At 42.8% G+C, this 24,797-nt stretch overlaps 1 protein-coding gene and 1 pseudogene across 1 annotated transcript in view; both read right to left on the minus strand.

Annotated features, from left to right (window-relative positions):
- The window catches only part of FAM107B (family with sequence similarity 107 member B), a 257,258-nt gene that overhangs the window by 197,484 nt on the left and 34,977 nt on the right, over positions 1–24,797 (minus strand). The window lies entirely within an intron of this gene.
- On the minus strand, positions 6,932–23,415 carry LOC119618768 (small ribosomal subunit protein uS2-like; annotated as a pseudogene).

Below are 24,797 nucleotides of genomic sequence, written 5' to 3' on the forward strand. Positions count from 1 at the left end.
TAACCCAAGAGAAGGTGCAAGGAGAAGGTCGTCTTGCTTTTCAGAAGTAACACACTGATACTTCCATCACAGGCTACTTGTGAGAAGTGAGTTCCTACGTCTGGCTCATAGAGAGCAAGCTGGACAAAAGTAACAGTAAGGAAATGGCCACCATGGTGCCAAGGAGTGGTGGGGTAGGCTAGGGAGAGTACTTGATCTGATGTCAAGTGATCGTGGGTTTGAATCTTGGCTCCTCCTCAAGCACATCATTTAACCTCTCCTGGTTCCACATCTGTAAAATGGGGATGATATTGTCACTGTGCAGAGACTTGTGGAGAGTCAACCATTTAAAATGACTTGTGCCAGGCGCAGTGGCGCATGCCTGTAATCCTAGAACTTTGGGAGGCCAACACGGGTTGATCACCTGAGGTCAGGAGTTCGAGACCAACTTGGCCAACATGGTGAAACCCCATCTCTACTAAAAATGCAAAAATAATCTGGGCGTGGTGGCGAGCACCTGTAATCCCAGCTACTTGGAGGCTGAGGCAGGAGAATCTCTGTAACCCAGGAGGCAGAGGTTGCAGTGAGCCGAGATAGCGCCACTGCACTCCAGCCTGGGGGTCAGAATGAGACTCTGTCTCAAAAATAAAAATTAAAAATTAAAGTGACTTGTACATGGCAAGCACCCAACAAAGCAGAGTTATTAATATTGAGATGCCTTGGGTAAGGTAACAAGCATGTGGTTTGTTCTAAAGTCCTGGCTTAGGCTCAAACAACAGCTCAGAAAACCCAGCCAAAGCCCCTCTGTATCAGTCAGGGCTCTCTAGAGGACATAATCAATCAGATCTGTGTGTGTGTAAAAGGGAGTGTACTAGGGAGAACTGGCTCACAGGATTGCAAGGTGAGGTCTCCCAATAGGATATCAGCAAGCTGGGGAAAGAGAGAAGCCAGTAGCATGGCTCAGTCCAGGTCTGACAGCCTCAAAACCAGGGAAGCGGACAGTGCCCTAAGCCCTAAGCCTGAGAGCCCCTGGGAGGCCACTGGAGCGAGACCCAGAGTCCAAAGGCTGAAGAACCTGGAGTCTGATGTCCAAGGGCAAGAGGAGGGGAAGCAAACATCCGGGCCCAGGAAAAGAGAGAGAGCGCGAGAGACTCAGCAAGCTTCCTCTCCCCAATCGTCCACCTGCTTTGTTCTAGCCACACTGCCAGCCGATTGGATGGTGTCCACAGACCTCAAAGGTGGGTCTGCCTCTCCCAGTCCACAGACTCAAATGTCAGTCTCCTCTGGCAACCCCCTCCCAGACACAGCCAAGAGCAATGCTTCACCAGCCATCTAGGCATTCCTGAATCCAATCAAGCTGACACTTAATATTAACCACCACACCCTCTCAACTGTCTCAGAAACAGACAGCTGAACAACTGGAATGCACCACTATATCTTTTTTTAATAATGATGGAGATTCTGCTTAGAGCCCAGAGAAATCTCCTGGAATATGGGTTTTATGAATTTGGAGGAAACTTTTTAGCTAACAAAAGGTGATGTTTTGGTTCTTGGTTCCTGGGAGGTCCAGGAGAAGAAATATATTTGAATCTCACTGGGCATGGTGGCTCACGCCTGTAATCCCAGCACTTTGGGAGGCCAAGGCAGGCAAATCACTTGAGGTCAGGAGTTTGAGACCAGCCTGGCCAACATGGTGAAACCCTGTCTCTACTAAAAATACAAAAATTAGCTGAATGTGGCGGCACACACCTGTAGTCCCAGCTACTCCAGAGGCTGAGGCAGGAGAATAGTTGAAACCAGGGAGGCGGAGGTTGCAGTGAGCCAAGATTGCACCACTGCACTCCAACCTTGGCAATCCAGCCTGGGCTACAGAGTGAGACTCAAGAAAAAAAAGGAAAGAAAAGAAAGAGAGAGAGAGAGAGAGAAAGAAAGAGGAAGGAAGGAAGGAAGGAAGGAAGGAAGGAAGGAAGGAAGGAAGGAAGGAAGGAAGGAAGGAAGGAAGGAAGGGAGGGAGGGAGGGAGGGAGGGAGGGAGGGAGGGAGGGAGGGAGGGAGGGAGGGAGGAAAGGAAAGGAAAGAGAAGGGAGGGAAGAAAGAAGGAAGGAAGGAAGGAAGGAAGGAAGGAAGGAAGGAAGGAAGGAAGGAAGGAAGGAAGGAAGGAAGGAAAGAAGGAGAAGGGAAGGGAACAAGGGAGGGAGGGAGGGAGGAAGGAAGGAAGGAAGGAAGGAAGGAAGGAAGGAAGGAAGGAAGGAAGGAAGGAAGGAAGGAGAGGAATTGAATTTGAATCTCCAACCTCACAGCAGAGTCAATAACAGCATGAATTAGGTGAGCAGTAGGAAGAATGCATCAACCAACCGAAGATGAGACCATCTTCTAGATGAGGCTGGCATCCAAGGGTAACTGGAAGTCTAATTGGTTTTCCCTCCGCTCTTCTATAGAAGAAATGTATCTCTATAATCTGTCTGGCCTTTGTGAAATAGGTTATGCAAGACATGGAGAGGTCGTACAGCCTTTTGTGGCAATGCTGGTTCTGTTCATTGCGGTTGATGAACAACATTATTAGGAATGCTAATTCGGCTTCGAGTGTGCCTCTTCACGTTGCATAGTCATGATCATTTTTGACCCTCAACGACCTTGAGAGGTGGGAAGAGTCTAAATTTTTATTCCCATTTCTATAGATAGGGAAACAAGATACTCAAAGAGGTGATAGGACAGTCCTGAGATTTTGCTGGTGCAGAACTAAGACTAGAGTTTGGGCCTTCTCCATGTCTAGGGCTGCTCCTATTATCAGCCCATCAAATGCACTTAGCTAGTGGTAGGAGGGGATGTGCCTTCCCAGTCAAACAGGGCTTGAGCCGTCAGACGATGAGCTTAGATCAGGATCTGAGGCTCACTGATTTTCAGTTCACTGAACTAAGCCTGCCCAAGTAACAAACACTCAGGCCTGGGCTCAGGAGTCAGAGTTCCAGCCAGGAACGCATTCTCACCTGGTCCTATTTTCTTGCCTCAAAAATAAGAATCCTGACCTACTTCACTGGCCTGTCCTCAGGGAAGAGATAAACATTTTTAAATTAAACTAGAAATGGGTTCGTAAGTGTCCTAATACAACATAATTAATACTTTGCCTTTAATGATTTTTTTTCATCTTGAGAATCAAAATGAAATCCATTCATGTTCTTTCAACGAACATAAATATTTTGCAGAGTAAAAGATACATATGGGTTAGTCATTTGTTCCGGGGAACACACGCCAGTCATTTGCCAACTTGCTCTCAGCCTCATCCTGTTCCTCCCATAGCAGACATTTCCCATGCTCCCTTGCATACTGCCTTCCTGCCAGGTAAGGCCAATGGGAGGCACTAGAGGATTGGAGGGGGAGAGAAAGGAAAAGCCAGGGTATCTATGGTCTTCTCTCTCTCTCTGCTTCAGGCAGCACTCCCAACAGTGGCTGTGTCTCCCCTGTGGTTCCTCCTCCTGGCAGGTGGCCTTGGCTCCTGGGCTCCGCTCACACCATCTCTGTCTTCTGTCTCTCTCACCAAAAGGGTGGGAGCTGCTTCCCCCTGTTACTGATCTCTGGGTTGGCTTACCATGGTCTGTAGGCTGTTCAGTTCTTCTTATGCTTTTGTCTCCAGTTCTTTGTGTTCGGTTCTGTCTGTTAAATGCCACAGTGTGGGCTCTTTTCCTCACTGGGCCCTGACGGATAGGGTACCCCACAGAGAAAATGTGTTGGGGGAATGCCTTCTCCTAGAAGGAAAGAGATCTGGGCCTAAGTTGGGCCACTTTCTCCAACCAGTTGGTGACCTCAGGCAAGTCACAACCTCTGTGGGCTTCGGTTTCCTTTTCTGCAAAATGAAAGAGCTGGACTAAATGATTCCTGCCATCCATTTCATAGTTATCAAGTAGGTAGATGATTCCCTGATGGTGCCAGAACCCTTTCAACTTGTACTCCTGTTTCTAGTAAAAAGATATATGCTTTTTGGTTTTTTTTTTTTTTCCTTTGAGAAGGAATCTCGCTCTGTTGCCCAGGCTGGAGTGCAGTGGCACGATCTGGGCTCATTGCAACCTCCACCTCCTGCGTTCAAGTGATTCTCCTGCCTCAGGCTCCCGAGTAGCTGGGATTACAGGCGTGCACCACCACACCTGGCTAATTTCTGCATTTTTAGTAGAGACAGGGTTTTACCATGTTGGCCAGGCTGGTCTCGAACTCCTGACCTCAGGTTATCCACCTGCTTCAGCCTTCCAAAGTGCTGGGATTACAGGTGTGAGCCACCACGCCTGGCCTATTTTTGGTATTTTTAAAGTAAATTTTAAAAGTTGTAGGGCTTCATCAGCTCCAATTCATCAATCAGTTGAAGGGTTATTTTAGAAATATAAGAAAATTATAATGAACAGAATGGTTCCCTCAAAATTCTACCAGACATCATTGTCTTAAATTCTAGAAGTTCCCAGGCAAGCATTTGAAGAACGAAAGTAATCCAGAGGACCTAGAATTCACTTAAAAATGCTGCTTTTATCACATTTCCCCTCCCTGTAGAATATCTAATAATTTTAAAGCAATATACTTTTGTTTAAATTTTTTTTTATATACTTTAAGTTCTAGGGTACATGTGCACAATGTGCAGGTTTGTCACATAGGTACACATGTGCCATGTTGGTGTACTGCATCCATCAACTCATCATTTACATAGGTATTTCTCCTAATGCTATCCCTCCCCCAGCACCCCACTCCCCGACAGGCCCTAGTGTGTGATGTTCCCCTCCCTGTGTCCAAGTGTTCTCATTGTTCAGTTCCCACCTATGAGTGAGAACATGCAGTGTTTGATTTTCTGTCCTTGCGATAGTTTGCTGAGAATGGTGGTTTCCAGCTGCATCCATGTCCCTGCAAAGGACATGAACTTATCCTTTTTAATGGCTGCACAGCATTCCATAGTGTATATGTGCCACATTTTCTTAATCCAATCTATCATTTATGAACATTTGGGTTGGTTCCAAGTCTTTGCTATTGTGAATAGTGCCGCAATAAACATATGTGTGCGTGTGTCTTTATAGTAGCATGATTTATAATCCTTTGGGTATATACCCAGTAATGGGATCGATGGGTCAAACGGTATTTCTAGTTCTAGATCCCTGAGGAATCGCCACACTGTCTTCAGCAATGGTTGAACTAATTTACACTCCCACCAACAGTGAAAAGTGTTCCTGTTTCTCCACATCCTCTCCAGCATCTGTTGTTTCCTGACTTTTTAATGATCGCCATTTTAACTGCTGTGAGATGGTATCTCATTGTGGTTTTGATTTGCATTTCTCTGATGGCGAGTGATGATGAGCATTTTTTCATGTGTCTGTTGGCTGCATACATGTCTTCTTTTGAGAAGTGTCTGTTCATATCCTTTGCCCACTTTTTGATGGGGTTGTTTCATTTTTTTTCTTGTAAATTTGTTTAAGTTCTTTGTAGATTCTGGATATTAGCCCTTTGTCAGATGGATAGATTGCAAAATTTTTCTCCCATTCTGTAGGCTGCCTGTTCACTCTGATAGTAGTTTCTTTTGCTGTGCAGAAGCTCTTAGTTTTAATTAGACCCCATTTGTCTATTTTGGCTTTGTTGCCATTGCTTTTGGTGTTTTAATCATGAAGTCCTTGCCCATGCCTATGTCCTGAATGGTATTGCCTAGGTTTTCTTCTAGGGTTTTTTTATGGCTTTAGGTCTAACATTTAAGTCTTTAATCCATCTTGAATTAATGTTGTATAAGGTGTAAGGAAATGATCCAGTTTCAGCTTTCTACATATGGCTAGCCAGTTTTCCCAGCACCATTTATTAAATAGGGAAATTAAAGGAACATACTTTTTTAAGGATTTATTTTCTAAGTGTACAATTTGATGATTTATTAGTGTAGTCACAAATTTGTTCAAACATCACTACTAATTCCAGAATATTTTCATTACTCTAAAAAGAAACCTCACACCTATTAGCAGTCATTCCCCATTCCTTCCTCCCACACAATCCCTAACAAATACTATTCGATTTTCTATCCCTATAGATTTGCCAATTTCGTACATTTTATAAAAATGAAATCACATGATATGTGGCATTTGTGAATGATTTCTTTCACTTAGCATAATGTTTTCTAGGTTGCTACCTATTGTTGCCTATATATGTACTTCATCCCTTTTCATTGCCAAATAATATTCCATTGTATAGACATATTCCATGCTGCTCATCCATTTATCAGTTGATGGCTATTGGGTTGTTCTCTGCATCCTTGTCAACATTTGTTTTTTATCTGTCTTTTATTTATTATAGTTATTCTAATGGGTGTAAAGTTGTACTCTCTGCTGTTTTGATTTGCATTTCCCTAATGACTAATATTGAGAATCTTTTCATGTAATTCTTGGCCATTCGTATGTCTTCTTTGGATAAATATCCAGTCAAATCCTTTGCCCATTTTTAAATTGGTCTTTTTATTGTCAAGTTGCAAGAGTTCTTTATAGATTCTAGATATGTCTCTTATCAGATATATACTTTGCAAATATTTTCTCTTATCCTATAGGTTGTCTTTTTAATTTCTTGATGGAACCTTTTGAAGCACAAAAGTTTTTAATTTTGATAAAGTTCAATTAATCTATTTTTTATTTTATTGCTTATCTTTTAGGTGTCATATCTTAGAAACCATTGACTAATCCAAGGTCATGAAGACTTACTCCTATGTTTTCTTCTAAGATTGTATTGTCTTAGCTCTCATATTTAGATCTTTGATATATTTAGGGGTTAATTTTTTTATATAGTGTGAGGCAGGGGTCCAACGGCCTTCTTTCACGTGTGTTTTATATTTAGGTCTTATATTTGTGTCTTATATTTAGATCTTCTTTGGCATGTGTCTTTTTTTCTTAAGAAATTGATGTTTATTTTCCATCAACCTTGTGTCCATGTTGCTTAAGAGCCGATACAAGAACAGCTTAAGACCATTCAGTGGTTGCTCCTAACCATTCAGTGGCCTAAGCAGTGGGAGCTGCAGATCAGTCTTCTGTAGTGGGCCGAGCACTCCAGTCTTCAGTAGGGAACTGCTGAATAGGCACAGAGGGCATCTGCACACCTTCAGATGAGTCTGCAACCTCAGGCTGAGTAGCAGTGAACTCAGAAGTTGGAGCAGTCCATTCACCCTGAAATTCCTCCTTGCTCACAGCCTTTTCAGCAGTAGTCTGCTCTTCTTTTTTAATTTCTTCAGGATTTCTGTACAAGTAGAGATCAGGCATGACCTCCCATGGGTGTTTGCAGGAAATGGTGCCACGCATGCACAAAATTTCTCAGGCCAGCATCCACCACATCAAACCCACTGTGTGAGCTCCCTTACTGTTGCATGGAATGGCAATGTCCACATAGCACAGAGCGGAATCTGTGTGACACAGAGCAATGATGGGAAGGTTAACATAAGATTCCTCTGCGAGAGGCTGGTGGTCAGCTCTGGGGTCAGTAACCACAAGAAGCCATGGCTCCCAGAAGGCTGCCTAGATCTGGTTAGTGAAGGCTCCAGGAGTGAAGTGGCCAGCAATTAGAGTGGCTCCAGTGGCAGCAACAAACTTCAGCAGGACCCCCTGGCCAGTATACCTGGAGGACATGACACTGACATCAGCAGGGTTTTCAATGGCAACAATGGCATGAACCACCAACAGAAGCTTCTCCCAGGTCCTCTTCAGATTTATGATGTAGATGCCATTACTTTTCCTTTTATAGATGTGCTGTTCCATTTGAAAGTCAAGATTAATGCCACCTAAGTGGGTTCCTGCTCCAAGGAACTTAAGGGCATCCTCCTCCTTCATTTGCAGGACATCAAGGGCTTCAGACACTGTGAAAGTTTCCCTTTAAGTTATGATGGGAATCCAGAACAATGCCAAATGGACTCCTCTGTGGGTAGCGTGGAAAGGTTGCATGTGTCTTCTATGCGTGTGTCTTCTATGTGTCTTATATTTAGCTCTAATATTTGCGTCTTATATTTAGGTCTTCTTTTGCAAGTGTCTTATATTTAGGTCTTTGATACATTTGGGGGTAATTTTTGTACATAGTGTGAGGTAGGGGTCCAACGGCCTTCTTTTGCATGTGTCTATCCAGTTGTTCCAACACTATTTGTTGAAATCACTATTATTTCTCCACTGAACTTTGTTAGAATCCTTGTCAAAATTCAATTGCCCATAAGTATAAGGGTTTATTTCTAAAATCTTAATTCTATTCCATTGAATAGACTAGAAAACAGTTCCCACGCTATTTTGATTACTGTAGCTTTGTAGAAAATTTTGCAGATAACCCACGTGGTCAAATTGTCCATCTGCTAATGTGGTACTGAACCCCAGTTCACTGTGAACCTTATGAATTAACTCCAGTAATTGTCTGGAGCAGGTGGTCACATTTTTATTTTCAGGAGGAGAGCATTCCCTAGGATGAGAAGCTCAGACCAAAACCTTCCCAGAAGAAAAAAAAAAAAAAAAAATCAACACCGAAACACCTTCACACAAGTTCCCAGGAACACATTAATAGTGAGGACAGGAAACAGCCTAAAGGAAATGACAGAAGCTCATCCACACTGAAGTCCCCAGGCCCCAATACCTAGGTCTTAAAGCACTGGACTCCAGTGTCTTCTCTTCCAGGGCCACTGACTGTGAGGAAATGAAGCAGGGACATTTCTAGAGTTCATTTGAGAATGAAGGCTCAAAAGTAAACATTTGCAGAACCATCCATAAAGCTCCCATAACTTCAAAAGGCTGCAAGGAAACAACATTGCTTTGAATGTAATGTAAATGAAATAGAAACATATGATTTAGATTTCCACAAAAACAAACCCAGCTCCACAGGGAGAAGAGAAACAGCACCTGAGGACCAGATGCCTTTGGGTAGGGCTTTGTGTTTGTAGATCCACAAGGCTGTAGGAAAAACTGAGACTCTCAGACCGTCAGCACTCTCCTATCTCCCTACAGAGCCAGGCTTGTGGGGCTGGCTTATGGAGCTTGACTGAGTTTTCTAGAAGCTAGAAACTCTACTTGCAACTAGAGACACTTATGGTTCCCTTATAAAGAATGGGTAGAAGAAGAAAAGGGAAGGGAATGGAGAAAGAGATTGAGATGTCTCCTCAAAGGCAAGGTTTGTAAACCACAGAATATCTTTAACTCTGGATTTCATGTTCAATCAAAGTGCCTGTCTTAGTTGGTTTGGACTGCAGCATCAACTACGCTGTAGGCTGAGTGGCTTAAACAGCAAACTTACTTCTTAGAGTGCTGGAAGCCGGGAAGTCCAAGATTAAGGCTCTGGCAGATCCAGTGCCTAGTTAAGACCACCTTCCTGGTTTGCACATGGCTGTGTTCTGGTTGTATCCTCACATGGTAGGAGGAGAAAGAGAGACAGAGAGAGAGAAAGGGAAAGCTCTATAGTAACTCTTCTTGTAAGTGTCTGGTGTCTCTAATCCAATTATGGGGTTTCTACCTTCACGATCTTATCTAAACCTAATTATCTTCCAAAGTCCCCACCTCCTAATTTCATCATATTAAAGGTTAAGGCTTCAACATATGAATTTCTAGGGAGCAAAAGCAGTTGAATCCCTTTTTTTTTTTTTTTTTTTTTTTTTTTTTTAGAAACAGAGTATTGCTCTGTCCCCCAGGCTGGAGTGCAGTGGCGCTATCTTGGCTCACTGCAACCTTCACTTTCTGGGTTCAAGCAATTCTCTTGCCTCAGCCTCCCGAGTAGCTGGGATTACAGGCATGTACCACTACACCCAGCTAATTTTTTTTTTCTTTTTGAGATGGAGTTTTGCTCTTGTTGCCAATGCTGGAGTGCAATAGTGCGATCTCAGCCCACTGCAACCTCCGCCTCCTGGGTTCAAGCGATTCTCCTGCCTTAGCCTTCCAAGTAGCTGGGATTACAGGCTTCCATCACCACACCTGGCTAATTTCGTATTTTTAGTAGAGACAGGGTTTTGCCATGTTGGCCAGGCTGGTCTTGAACTCCTGACCTCAAGTGATCTACCTGCCTCGGCCTCCCAAAGTGCTGGGATTACAGGCATGGGCCACCGTGCCTGGCCAAAAGCAGTCAAATCTGGGGGAAAAGAACACATAAGCATCTATGCGGGAAGCATCTCCTGTTACAAATCAGGAACAATGGTGTTTGTGTGCCTGCCTCAGAGCCGAGCAGAACAAGTGCAGCCGGACAGGACGTGCGCACCAGGCTTGAGAAAAGAAAGAACCAAAGCCATAGCACAGTGCAGCATGGAGCCGGGCTTGAAAGACAGTCGAGCATTTGTCAGGTTCCCCAAGGCTAAAATGTGGGGGTAATATTCCAAGATAAAGAATCATAATCTCATGCCTCCCCCTGGAAACCACGTCTAGCCACATGGCAGCTAGAAATCTATACAGCCAAATTTCTGCGAATGGCTTGATCCTACACATGAAATATTGCCCAAAAGTACCAGGGTAGATTAAATGACTTTTCCATATTTCCCAAATTATCAGCTACTTTTTTGTATCTTCCCCGCTAAAGAGTCCTTTAAACCAGAGGTCCCCAATCTTTTTTGGCATCAGGGGCCAGTTTCATGGAGGACAGTTTTTCCACAGACCAGGGTGTGGGGATGGTTTTAGGATGATTCAAGTTCATTACATTTATTGTGCACTTTATTTCTATTATTATTACATTGTAACATCTAATGAAATAATTATGCAACTCAACATAATGTAGAATCGGTGGGAACCCTGAGCTTGTTTTCCTGTAACTAGATGGTCCCATTTGGGGGTGATGGGAGACAGTGACAGATCATCAGGCATTAGATTCTCATAAGGAGCAAACAACCTAGATCCCTCACATGTGCAGTTCACAATAGGGTTCACGCTCCTGTGAGAATCTAATGTCACACTGATCTGACAGGAGGTGGAGCTCAGGCGGTAAAGCAAGTAATGGGGAGCAGCTGTAAATACAAATGAAGCTACGCTCACTCACCCACTGCTCACCTCCTGCTGTGGCCCAGTTCCTAACAGGCCACAGACCAGTACTGGTCCATGGCCCAGGAGTTGGGGACCCCTGCTTTAAACTCTGACTTTTCCCTAATCTTCAAAAACAGGTGTGTATTGCTTTAGAAAAAGCACCATCATGCTTGAGTTTTTGTCACACTGCCTGAGCCACATCTCTTAGATCTTAACCATTACAATGTGTTCCAGTCTGGATTTGCAACTGTCAGCAGCTACATGTCTGTGCCATGGGGCATCTTCTAGAGCTAAGGAAGATGATAGCCTGGAACTCCACAGGCTGGAAGTGACAAGCAATTAACACCTCCCAGGAGCAGCCCTCAACTGATGACTCTTGGGAATTGGTGTATAAATACCCCAGGTCCCTCACCCTCCAGTGGGACAATTCTGAGGCACGGGTTTGACATTCTTCTTAGAGGTTCCCTACAGTATTAAGCTCCAGTTGTCCACTGTGGCAGCTGACTTAATAACAGACTTCCCTTCCTTGAATCACTTCCCCACTCTCCCACTGGGGCTTCTCGGGAAACCCACACTAAAACAAGACATCAAGATGCTTCACTAAATTTCCATTCTTGAATAGCCCACTTCACTTCCTAATTTTAAGTAAGAAACTTAAAAAGTGATTTCAGGGAATTTAAAGTAAGTAGAAAAGTTCTATGCAGATGGAAAAAATATAAAAAATACATCCTAACAGCAAACTCTTACATCCCAAACAAAGGAAAAGGGACTGAGCTAAGTATGCCAGTGATCAGTAACCCTACCATCATATTCTCTCCTCTTCTCTCTCTCTCTCCCTCTCCCTCTGTCTCTTGTTCACTGCCACCCTCCTCCCCCTCATATATTTATGGAGTAAGGAAGCCTCTTGAATAACGTAAAACATAAAAAGAAATGTCCACCTAACACAATGTTTGTGAGCTTGTGGGTGGTCCGAGAGCTGGGCTCAAAGCCATGGCTTGGATCATTACTTGCATTTTTAATATCAACTGCATTTGCATAATATTTTTCGTCAAGGGTTTTCCATTGATCTAAACTTACTCCAATCCATCAACTCTCTTGAAAAATAGCCAGCAATGATCTTTCTCCCATTTTGATTATTTCTTTCTTTGGTATAAGGGGTGTGTGTGTGTGTGTGTGTGTGTGTGTGTGTTTGTGTGTGTGCTTTTTTTTTAACCACCAGCGGTAGAAATTACAATTTTTGAAAATAAAGCCAGTGAAAGATATAAAGACAGAAGACACTAAATCAAAGTCAAGGGGAAAGGAAAGTAGAACTAGCCCCAGGGTGTCCATTCCAAGTGGCTGCAGAAGTCAGGCTGGACCAGCAGGGGTAATTTTTGTGAGTTATCCATCACTGAAGGCCTCGAGAAATACATCCTTCTCTTTGTCAACAGCTTCCCCACCCTAATATCTCCTTATAGATGAGAATAGTGGGTTGGGAGGTCATATTGATTCCCTCTTACCACATGGTGATTTATTTGCAAAACTGCTTGCAAAGCACTCAGCTGGGCAGGGGACACACATGCTTTCAGTGTCGAGTCATCAGCAAAACACTACATACATTCACCTCCAGCCACTTCTGAACACTTTCAAGTCATAATCTTATTCAGCTTACGAGATAAAGAGTATGTGGGCATTCATTCTGGGTAGATTTTTCTCTTTAATTTTTGACAAGAGTAGGCTTTAGATTCAGGCCTAATGGGGAAATGGCAGAATGTTCTTCCCTATTAATCTGCCTCATAATGAATAGAAAGTAAAATACAAGCCAGGCACTTTACATCAGTTGTTCAATTCTCAACTCTTCAAGTTAGATAGATATATGTGTAGTTTTTTTTCTTTTTTTTTTTTTTTTAATAGGATCTTGCTCTTTGGCCCAGGCTGGAGTACAGTGGTGCATTCATAACGCAATGCAGCCTTGACCTTCTGGGCTCAAGCAATCCTCCCACCTCAGCCTCCCAAGGAGCTAGGACCACAAGTGTGTATCGTCATACTTGCCTATTTTTTTTATTTTCATTTTTGTAGAGATGAGATTTCAGTTTGTTGTCCAGGCTGATTTCAAACTCCTGACCTCAAGCAACCCTCCTGCCTTGACCTCCCAAAGCACTGGGATTACAAATGCAAGCTATCGCACCTGATCAAGTTAAATATTTTTATCCCCATTTTATGGAAAAGAAAAATGAGGTCCAGAAAGGATATGTAAGCTTCCCAAGGTCATTGCTGTATGCAACTGACATTAATTAAACCTTTGCTATGTGCCAAGCCTGGTCCTAGGCAGTGAGAATGCTAATACAAATCAGCCAGGGTCCCTGCCCTCAAGAAGTAGTGTGATGAGTGTGGGGTACATAGACATGAAGCAGATAAAGGGAGGGATCAACACAGTGGCATAGGAAGTAAAAAGAGTCATAGGATCAGGGAAGCTTCACTTTAGACCAGTGGTTCACAGTCTTGGGTGCACCAGAATCATCTGAGGAGTTTAAAAATCCCTGAGGTGGAAATACCATTTGAGCCAGCAATCCCATTACTGGGTATATACCCAAAAGATTATAAATCATTCTACTATAAAGACACATACACACGTATGTTTATTGAAGCACTATTTACAATAGCAAAGACTTGGAACCAATCCAAATGCCCATGAATGATAGACTGGATAAAGAAAATGTGGCACATATACACCATGGAATACTACGCAGCCATAAAAAAGAATGAGTTCATGTCCTTTGCAAGGACATAAATGAAGGTGGAAACCATCATTCTCAGCAAACTAACACAGGAACAGAAAACTAAACACCACATGTTCTCACTCATAAGTGAGAGTTGAACAATGAGAACACATGGACACAGGGAGGGGAACATCACACACTGAGGCCTGTTGGGGGTTTGGGGGCAAAGGGAAGGAGAGCATTAGGACAAATACCTAATGTATGCAGGGCTTAAAACCTAGATGATGGGTTGATAGGTGTAGCAAACCACCATGGCCCATGTATAAATATGTAACAAACCTGCATGTTCTGCAAATGTATCCCAGAATTTAAGTAAAATAAATTTTAAAAAAAATCTCTGAGATCTGGTTTCATATCCAGAGATGGGAATTGGTCTGAGATGTCACACAGGCATTGGAATTTTTTTAAGTTCTCCCAGGTGAGTTTAATGTGAAACCAAAGGCGAGAACCACTGATCTATGGTGAAGGTGCCCTGACCTAACTCTTGTCCGAGATGGTATTCTTGGGCTGGGATTTAAAGGCTAGAACCGGATTTGTAGGCAGATAAAGGCATCAGGGCAATTCACATAGGAGCAAGAGCATTATGAAGCCCAGGGAGGGAAGGTAGAGAATATCATGTGTTTGGGGAACCAGCAGAGCTGAGAGAATGCAGAGATGAGGTTGGGGGATGAATGGAAACCTGATTGACCAGGTGGTGTGCTGAAGATTTGTAGAGTCCTTGAAGGATTTTCACCAATGGCATGATCTGGTTCGTGTTTACAAAGATTTTTCTGGCAACAGTGCAGGAATGGATTATAGGTGAGAAAGCAGATTGTGCAGAGGCTACTGCAGTAGATCAGGCGAAAAATTATGTGACCTAGATCTATGGTGACCAGCCTCCCCAGTTTGCCCAGGAATGTTCTTATTTTAGCACTGAAAGTCCTATGTCCTGGGTAACTCCTCAGTCCCGGGCAAACCAAGACAGTTGATCACCCATCTAGACCACACCAGTAGCAGCATGGAGAATGGACAGATTTTAGAGATGCAGGGAGCAGAGCTGACTTTAGGGGTTAGGGAGTGGAGGCAGAAGATCAAAGCAGACTACCTGGTTTCTGGCTTGAGCAACTGGCAGAGGGGTGCTGTCACCATGACTGGAATCAGGGAGAGGGTTTAGTGGCACAGGCAGATATTACAGGCTTTGTTTTGAACCTACTCACTTCGGTGTGTCTTAAACAAAATCCAAAATTTGGATAATGGTACCCAAATATCCAACAATCCGTTGGTCCATTTATTGAGCACCTAGGTGTCAATACTAAAAAGGTGTCAGGTACTAAAAAAAATAAGACAGAAAAGGTGCTTGCCCTGTGGAGCTCTCAGTCCAGTGAGGGAGCGGGATTAAATCAATGACTTTAAGGCCAGGCGTAGTGGCTCATGCCTTTAATCCCAGCAGTTTGGGAGGCTGAGGCAGATGGATCACCTGAGGTCAGGAGTTTGAGACCAGCCTGGCCAACATGGTGAAACCCCGTCTTTACTAAAAATACAAAAATTAGCCAGATGTGGTGGTGTGTGCCTGTAATCTCAGCTACTTGGGAGGCTGAGGCAGGAGAATTGCTTGAACCCAGGAGACGAAGGTTGCAGTGAGCCGAGATTGCGCCACTGCACTCCAGCCTGGGCAACAGGGCAAGACTCCATCTCAAAAAATTAATCAATCAATCAACGAGTTTACAAGAAGCTTTTTAAATCTCTCAATGCGTGCACAGTCATGTCCTGCATAACGACGCTTGGATCAACAACAGACCTCATATACAACAGTGTCCCATAGGAGTATGATACTGTATTTTTACTGTACCTTTTCTATGTTTAGATACACAAATGTCATTGTGTTACAGCTGCCTCCAGTATTCAGCATGTGATGTACAGGTTTGCAGTCTAGGAACAACAGGCTACAGCATCTAGCCCAGGTGTGCACTGAGCTACACCATCTAGGTTTATGTGAGTATACTCTATGATGTTCACACAATGATAAAATCACCTAACGATGCATTTCTTGGAACAGATCCCCGTTGTTAAGCAGTGCAGGATGGTACTTCTCTGCTTTCACTATTTGCCCTCCTGTAATGCTACTGTTTTTAAGATGACGGAACATCTGCTTCCCCTGAAAAAGTAACAATTTCCACCTGTGGTCCCAAAGTAATTATTAATAACAACACCTTGCACTCTCGGAAGTGCCCCAGTTTCTATGGTGAAGTAGATAATGACCTAACTGCTCTCAATCACACTACTGATGTTCTGCGTTCATTTTCTTACAACGGCTATCTCTCTACACAGACATCATCGTTCAGCAGGTATCGACTAATTCCAAACCCACAAGCAAGCATGAGGACATGAAGCAGACCTATTTCTCCACTCTATAAACCAGTCTCTCCCAAAGATCAGCAATTAATCAACTTGTCAGGGAGGCAGTGCCGTGTGGTGGGAAAATATTGATTGGTCCAGGAGTTCCAAGAGCTGTTTTTAATGGTGGCTTGGCCATTTACTAGATGCCATTTCATTTCCTGGCTCCCCAGTAAGTAGCTTTATCTTCAAATAGAAATAACTGTTATCTGCCTGGACTATTTTAGAGTGCTGTTTTGAGAAGCAAATATATGTAAAAGTATTTCTAAACTGTGAACTGCTATATCAATGTAAGGTATTCTAAATATGAAACTAGAAGACACTTGATATTCTGTATTGTAATTGACATAGTTAATCCACAATAGAATTCTTGCTGATGGAAACGTAGAATGTCTGAGTGCAAAGTACAAATATTTAGAAGGCATGTATAATAATGTCATATAATTAACAAAGTCCTTTAATAACATTGTTAAATATATAACAAAATAATATATTCTACAGAATACATTATAGTGCATCTAATAATTATATATTGCATCTAATATATATATTTTATCTAACATATTATATCTAATACATATTTCATCTAATATATTATATCTAATATATATTTTATCTAATATATAATATACTCTAATATATTATATCTAATATATATTATATAGTACATCTAATATATATTATATCTAATATATATTATATATTACATCTAACATATATTATATCTTATATATAAGATATATATTACATCTAATATATATTATATCTTATATCTAACATATATTATATCATATATTATGTATTATATACCTATATATTACATAATATATATTATGTATTATAAATCTATATATTATATAATATATAATTATACCTAATAATTATTAGATGCAATGTAGTCTATAGAACACATTATACATAATAATATATAGCATATTTTGTATATGATAAATATTAGGTATTCAGAAACCAAATACATTATTCAAATTGCATACAGCATTTGAATTTTCTTGGCTGTCACTATAACTTCTGTCATGGAAAAGAATATAAGCTATAGTACACGCAATCAACCTCACCTGCCTTTTCAAAATCAAACAGCCCCCGAGTTGATCTAATGTATCTGATTCAATTTTGCATCAACAGAGATCACATTTTATTTCAATTTTGTTAGCAACATGCAAAGATCACTGAGATCTTTTGTTAACAAAATGCCATCAAGTTTCATACAAACCTGACTAAAATGATGTTAAGTAGAAATGATATCCAGCAAGATAGGCTTGTTTTACCTATGATGTTAAACTAGTTCCAAAATGCAGGGTAGAGTGACACCAGTCTGTCCGCCTCAACCAGGAAATTATACTGGCAAATGACATATCATGGGACTCTTAAATATTAGAATAAATACCCTCAGCACTGGAGAAAGGTCGTCCAAAATAATGATAAGGTAAACTGTGGTTAATTCAGCTCCTATTGTCTAACTTATTTCTCTCACAAGCCTGAGAGGCAGGTTTTATCATTTCCATTTAACAAGGAGAAATTGGCAGCTCAAAGAGACTGTGCAACTTGCTCAAGATCAGACAGTGAGTAAATAGCCAAGACTCAAGTCCAAGTCTGACTGATTCCAGACCCCATATTCTTCTCAGCAAACCACACTGCCTCTCCACATTTTCTCTCTGAAGAGGTTTTTAATTTGGTCATATTAACTGCATAAACCCTTTGGAAGTATTTTCAATGAATGTCCTTGAAAAGAGTTTCTGGGCACCTGGTATTTAGAGAGGACTTTGGGAGGAGAATGGGTACCAAACCAACGTGTTCAACCCTTGAGCCACTGAATTAATAAGTAGGCTGCTAAACGCACCTATATCAACTTGGGACTAGCTTTGTTTAAGCTCACACATTTGGACTTCCTTTAAAAAACAGAATGCCACTTCTTGTTCTGAAAACAATGCCAATCAATTTGTAATGAGATTACAATGTTTCGATAACAAGGGAAATAAATGTCCTGCCACACACTGAATCAAAGATCCATTGCATCATGGCTTAATAAGCCACTGGGGGAAAAGTACATGGTTTCCATGATAATGAGTAGCACACTCATCCACACCAGAACTGTCCTGTACCAACTGCAGCCCAATTATATTTCCCTTACATTGGCCTATCCTGACCTACAGGGAGTTGGAAACATCTACTAAATCAAGCTTGTCCAACCTGCAGCCCACAGGCCATGCCGCGGCTTTGAAGGTGGCCCAACACAAATTCACAAACTTTCCTAAACATAATGAAATCTTTTTGTGAGGTTTTTGTTTTTTGGGTTTTTTTTTGTTTATTTTTTTAGCTCATTAGCTATCGTTAGTGTTAGTGTATTTTATATGTGGCCCAAGATAATAATTCTTCTTCCAATGTGGCCCAGGGAAGCCAAAAGACTGGACACTTTTGAATTGTACCAGTGATTACTAAGAATGAGCAGCACCCGTGCTCCGGAACCTAGGACACGTCTCCATTGCTCAAGCGGAGTGACAATTGGGGTCTATAAATGTTCCATTGATCCTGGCATTACTTTCCAGCTTTGTGCTTTTAAATTGTTCATTTGTCAAGTACCTTGGTAGTGAAATGCAGTGGACACAGTTGTATAAATCCTTTGAAGAAAACAAATTGATACACGCAATCTCCTCCCCTGGCACATAGAAGCCCATCTGTTCCAGCCGAATCTGCCAAGTCAGCAGAGTGAGTCTCGAGCCAGCCTGCATCAACTGCCACACTTGCAGGTGTCCAGCAAGATGTCGTCCACCTGCTGTCTCCAGGCTTCTCTTGCAAAAGTAGGTTATAGTTTGGTGTTCATTCTGAGGGCCTGTCCATTCTGGCAGATAAAATAAGTAGAATTTATTCCTCAAGAGCCAATGGCCTTTCGTGATAGGATAGATCAAGCACGTCCAACCCATGGCCCTACGCCACATGGGTCCAGGACAGCTTTCAAGGCAGCCCAACACAAACTCATAAACTTTCTTAAAACATTACGAGATTGTTTGCAATTTTTTTTTTTTCCTAGCCCATCAGCTATCATTCATGTTAGTAAATTTAATGTGTGGCCCAAGACAATTCTTCTCTCAATGTGGCCCCGGGAAGCCAAAAGATTTGACAGCCGTGGTGGATACTCATCTGTTGGAGTTATTTTGGGGTAGCCTTTGCTGAAAGCCAACTGGGGCCTCCAAGATGATTCCTCAGGATGTCTGTCTGCCCAGTAGAGGAAGGAGATGGCACTTTGGTTTCAGGTTCATTTTGGTTAAACGCATCATTAACAGATAAGCAAGAACATTTGGGGCAAAAGATAGTATGCTTTAGAATGACTCTAGGAAAAATTCTCCAAACACAAGGGAATAAAGCATTGGACTGCACTGTTCCGTCCAGTGAAAGAGAAAACTCCTTTTCATAGAATTTAAAGCAGAAGGGTAGCTGGAGTTCTGTCAGTCCTCTCTGAGCCAGGACATACACTGGAAAGCCTTTCATAGTCAATTCCCAGGGATCTGTGATTGTCCAGCTTTACTAAGTGGGGTCTACAGTCCATCTCTAGGAAATGTAGCCATGGTCACACCTAAGATTTGGGGTTAGCATGACTACATTTCCTAATGACATTACTACATTTCCACCTTACTAAAATGTCCCAAAGGGCTATTATATATCTATTATGTTTTATTATTACAAGAAACCTAAGAGGAAGGTAGGGAATGATTATAGGTTAAATGCAATAAAATATCATGAGAGGTTTTATCTATGGTGCCTGGGAAAAGGGAAAAAGAAGAAGGGGAGAGAGTTGTCTGCAGTTTCTTCCTTCCGGTGGGTTCTTGGTCTTGCTGATTTCAAGAATGAGGCTGCGGACCTCACGGTGAGTGTTACAGCTCTTAAAGATGGTGCGTCTGGAGTTGTTTGTTCCTCCCGGTGGATTTGTGGCCTTGCTGACTTCAGGAATGAAGCTGCAGACCCTCTCAGTGAGTGTTACACCTCTCAAAGATGGCGCGGATCCAAAGAGTGAGTAGCAGCAAGATTTATTGTGAAGAGCAAAAGAACAAAGCTTCCACAGTGTGGAAGGGGACCAGAATGGGTTGCCGCTGCTAGCTTGGGTGGCCAGCTTTTATTCCCTTATTTGGCCGGCCCATGTCCTGCTGATTGGTCTATTTTACAGAGTGCTGATTGGTGCATTTACAATCCTCTAGCTAGACACAGAACGCTGATTGGTGCATTTACAATCCTCTAGCTAGACAGAAAAGTTCTCCAAGTCCTCATTCCACCTAGAAGCCCAGCTGGCTTCACCTCTCAGGAGCAGATAAAAAAGATGGAAGTCCTCAAAGACAGCAATCCCCCTGTGTGGCAAAGCTTCTAAAACAGGATGTAGCTCCAGAATATATTACAGTAGCCAGCCTTAAACTGGACAAGCTGAAAGGGAACTGAGAGATCTCCAGTTTGTTCTCTAGTTTTCAAGACACAAGCTCATAGACAGGAAGTGATTAGACCAAAGTCACATGTCAGGAGAGAGGCAGAACTGAAGAAAAACACAGGTAGAATCCAAAATTCGTATTCTGCTGCGTTGCTTATGAAAGTTAAAAGACACGATATGTTAACATCAACTTGTCAGCCTATTTATAGCAGACCTCTGGTGATTTGAGTAGTTCGCCCCAATCTAAGGGACGAGCCAACCTGTTTGGGATGGCTTTCTTATAGACTCACAATTAAGACTCTATCCTTGATGTACTCTTCATCCTGTTGCACTAAAGTGAATACTACTTTATATAAGAACAGTAAGTCCATTATCAAAAAATAAAAACAAGAAAAAACACATTATCACTCAGTCTCCTTCACTGGTCCTATAAATCAATGCTATTTTCTGAGTCCAAGATCCATGAAAAACCTTCACTAAGTATACACATCATAAATCATTAACTGATCATTTCCAAAAAGTTACTTTAACTCTGGCCAGGGGTAAATATTCCTGGGATTTATGTCCAATCACAAGCATGCAATGTTATTTCAGCACATTCAACGCTAGAGTTTTGAAGGGTCATCTAAAAATAGACTCTCAATGACTGCGATGTGAAATCATGCCCACAGAACAGCAGTTGAATGCTGTGGTTTAGAGCTGTAGAGAGACCCACTGAAGCCTTGATAATGTTGTCTCCCAGCACTCAGATAGGAAGCCGACACCAGGCAGCCTTGTTGGCAGTCTGGGGAAAGGCCACACACCAGACCTCACTGCCTGAGGAAGGCGGGGAGTATGAAGCCTTGAGAGCCTAGAGACAGACAAGGAAAAGGGAAGGAGAAATGAAGGAAGCAAAAACAAGGGAGCTAAGAGGATTTCTCGGAGCACCATGAGGCCAGAGATCTTGTCAGGGCTCTGAGAAAAAGCAGAGAGACTCCATCATCTCTGCCTCACAGTAGGCTCCTTTGTTGGGCTTGTAGGGCTTCTCTTGTATTCATATATTACAGAGGGGGAGTTAGGATGATATGGGGAGAAAAGGGAAGTGAGAGAGAAAGAGAGGAGTGGAGAGGGGAGAAGAAGGGAAAAAAGCATTTCCTCTCTATAGAAAAAAACATTTTAGGCCAGGCACAGTGACTCATGGGAGCACTTCAGGAGGTCGAGGTGGGTGGATTACCTGAGCTCAGGAGTTGGGGACCAGCCTGGGCAACACAGTGAGACCCTGTGTCTACTGAAAATACAGAAAATTAGCCAGACGTGGTGGCAGGCACCTGTAATCCTGGCTACTTGGGAGGCTGAGGCAGAAGAATTGCTTGAACCTGGGAGGTGGAGGTTGCAGTGAGCCGGGATCATGACGCACTCCAGTCTGGGCGACAGAGAGAGACTCGGCCTCCAAAACAAACAAACAAACAAAAAAGAAACCATTTTATTTTCACAGGGAAATGCCCTAAGAAAAACTTATCTTCCCCACCCAAGAGGTTCCCCTGAAAACGTTTCCCAGGCTGCCCCAGCCCATGCAGTGCTGTGCTCTTTCCCTCTCTCTCTCCCTCTCTCTCTCTCTCTCAATCTCTCTAGTTCGTTGGCTAAACTTGGACCAGCCACCAGCACTGTGCCTCAGTTCATTTTTTTTTTTCCATCTGAAAATGCAGTTTATTCCCCGACTGGTGACGATGTTATAAAGTGTCCTGAACATCTTGGAACAACACGTATTCATTAATAAAAGCTCGGTCTCTAGGCGTTTCATTCCACCGACACTGCAGCCGCTAATGCCACCACTGTAGAGTATTTCCCATGTGCCAGCACTGTGAGGACCAATTTACACATGTGGTCTCGTTGGAATTTACTATATTTACACGTACACATGTGCAGCAGGCAGGGAGGGGAGGAAGATTTCCCCAGTCTGCAGCAAAGGAAGCTTGAATTCCAAAAAGCTAAGTGACTTGCCCAATATCCCAAAGGTAATAAATGACTGGATTGGAACCCAAATCCACATGTGACACCAGGGTGCAGGTTATCTTAGTCTTAAATGAGATGAGATGTAGCTATCAGAACAGCAAATCTGTTAGGAGTGGGAGTTAGGGAAAAGATAAGGTGTAGTTCAGAGAAAACAAGGCACTATCCAGGTCACCACTGAGCTCATCCGCTTATCTAGAGAATCAGTTATTGACTAGAAAGTGGTGTAACTGATGGCTGTCTTGAGGTGCAGGCCAGGCTTCCTCCTGACCTCAGCCTAAGCCCTGAACCTCCTTAGGGCTCTTTACATCTTAGCTCTAAAATGAGATGGTCTCTCGGGATCCTTTCAACTCCAAAAGATTCCCTTAGGATTCCCAGCAGTAACCTATTTCTGGGCATCCTGAAGCATGTCACACGCCACCTGAAAAAGGAGGTTAGAGGAGTGAATGCAAAATGAGGTCAGCAGCACCTGTGGGACTGCCTGTAGGCCTCGGGAAGGTAAGGTATCTGCATATTACCCCTAACACATGGATTGGGCCCTTTGGGTTGGTGTGCTATGTTTCCATTGATTATATTGTAACACTAGTTGCCGTCTGTTCTGGACATTGTTGCTGTATAACAAGCAACCCCAAAACTAGCAGTTTAAGGCAATGAATTTATTTTGCTCATAATTTTGTGGGTCAGGAATTCGGAAAGGACTCAGCTGGGCTATCTGACTCTCATGCATGTGCATCAGCTGGGGTGGCTTGGGTTGAAGGGGAGCCTTTCACCATGGCTTCCTCCTCCACATACCTGGAGCCTTGTGGTTTACACTCTTCCCAGCTTGGTGGTCTCAGGATATTCATACTTCTAACATGGCAAGTGGCTTCTAAAAGGTGAAGGTAAAAGCTGCCAGTCCTCTTAAAGGGTAGGTCCAGAAGTAGAACAACGTTCATCGTACACACCCCATTGTGTAAAGCGATCACAGGGTGGCCCAGATTCAAAGGGAGGAGAAGCAGCCTCCACCTCTCAATGACAGGAGTGCTAATCTGCCATGGCGTCCTACTTTGGGATCTGACCAGAAAGGGCCCAGCCAACTGCTGAGTTTGGAGAAATTGGAATGATCCAGAAATGGGAAATTGAACTGACACATAGAACTATTCCCACTCAATGAGTACGGCAGGCGCTGGGGACAGACTCCACAGTTGCAGTTGGAGGACAAGGTATTTGTACCTGCCAGACATCCATGATCCATCCAGCTTTCTTCTGAAAACAGCACCTTGGGGAAACTTACTGCCTCAGCTCTCAGTCCATGGATTGGGTAGAGGACTAATTTTACCCCGGAATGTGTGACTTGGGCCTGACCAGTCATCATGACTGCCTGGCATATAGTAGGTGTTCATGATGAATGAATGAATGAATGAATGAGCGAGTGAGTGAATAAATGGAAAATATTTCATTTCCCAGACCACAAGGATTGTTTTAGGGATAGATACATAATTCAAGTCCTACAACTTGTGCTAGAAAGAGGTATTCTCTCTATGCTGAACTTGGAGTTGCGGGCACATATTCCTAGAGCCAGTGAGAGACACCATAAAGTGAATCCCTGCAGGAGACTGGAGCTGGCCCAGGGGAAAGAAAAGCCAAGAGACAGAAAGAGCAAGACAGAGTCCTGATGACATTGTTTGACATCCAGCTATGTCTAGTTGGTCTATCCCCTGGATTATTCACTTGAATGGCTGAAATTTATGCACTGACATCAAATGGTGGAGAAGATATGGAGCAACAGGAATGTTCATTCACTGCTTGTGGGAATGCAAAATGGTACAGCCACTTTGAAAGACAGTGTGGCAATTTCTTTTTTTTTTTTTTTTTTTTTTGAGACGGAGTCTCGCTCTGTCACCCAGGCTGGAGTGCAGTGGCCGGATCTCAGCTCACTGCAAGCTCCGCCTCCTGGGTTTATGCCATTCTCCTGCCTCAACCTCCCAAGGAGCTGGGACTACAGACGCCTGCCACCTCCCCTGGCTAGTTTTTTGTATTTTTTAGTAGAGATGGGGTTTCACCGTGTTAGCCAGGATGGCAATTTCTTACAAAGCTAAACATAGGCTTACCATATGATCCAGAAATTGTGGTCCTTGATATTTATCCAAATGCATTGAAAACTTGAATTCACACAAATACCTACACGTGAATGTTTATAGGAGCAATATTCTTATTCACCAAAACTTGGAACCAACCAAGATGTCCTTCAATAGATGAATGAACAAACACACATGTGGAACATCCAGACAATGGCCTATTATTTAGGTATAAATGGAAATGAGCTATCAAGGCACAA

This window comes from Chlorocebus sabaeus, chromosome 9 (genome assembly GCF_047675955.1).
Source record: "Chlorocebus sabaeus isolate Y175 chromosome 9, mChlSab1.0.hap1, whole genome shotgun sequence".
In the NCBI taxonomy this organism is placed as follows: Eukaryota; Metazoa; Chordata; class Mammalia; order Primates; family Cercopithecidae; genus Chlorocebus; species Chlorocebus sabaeus.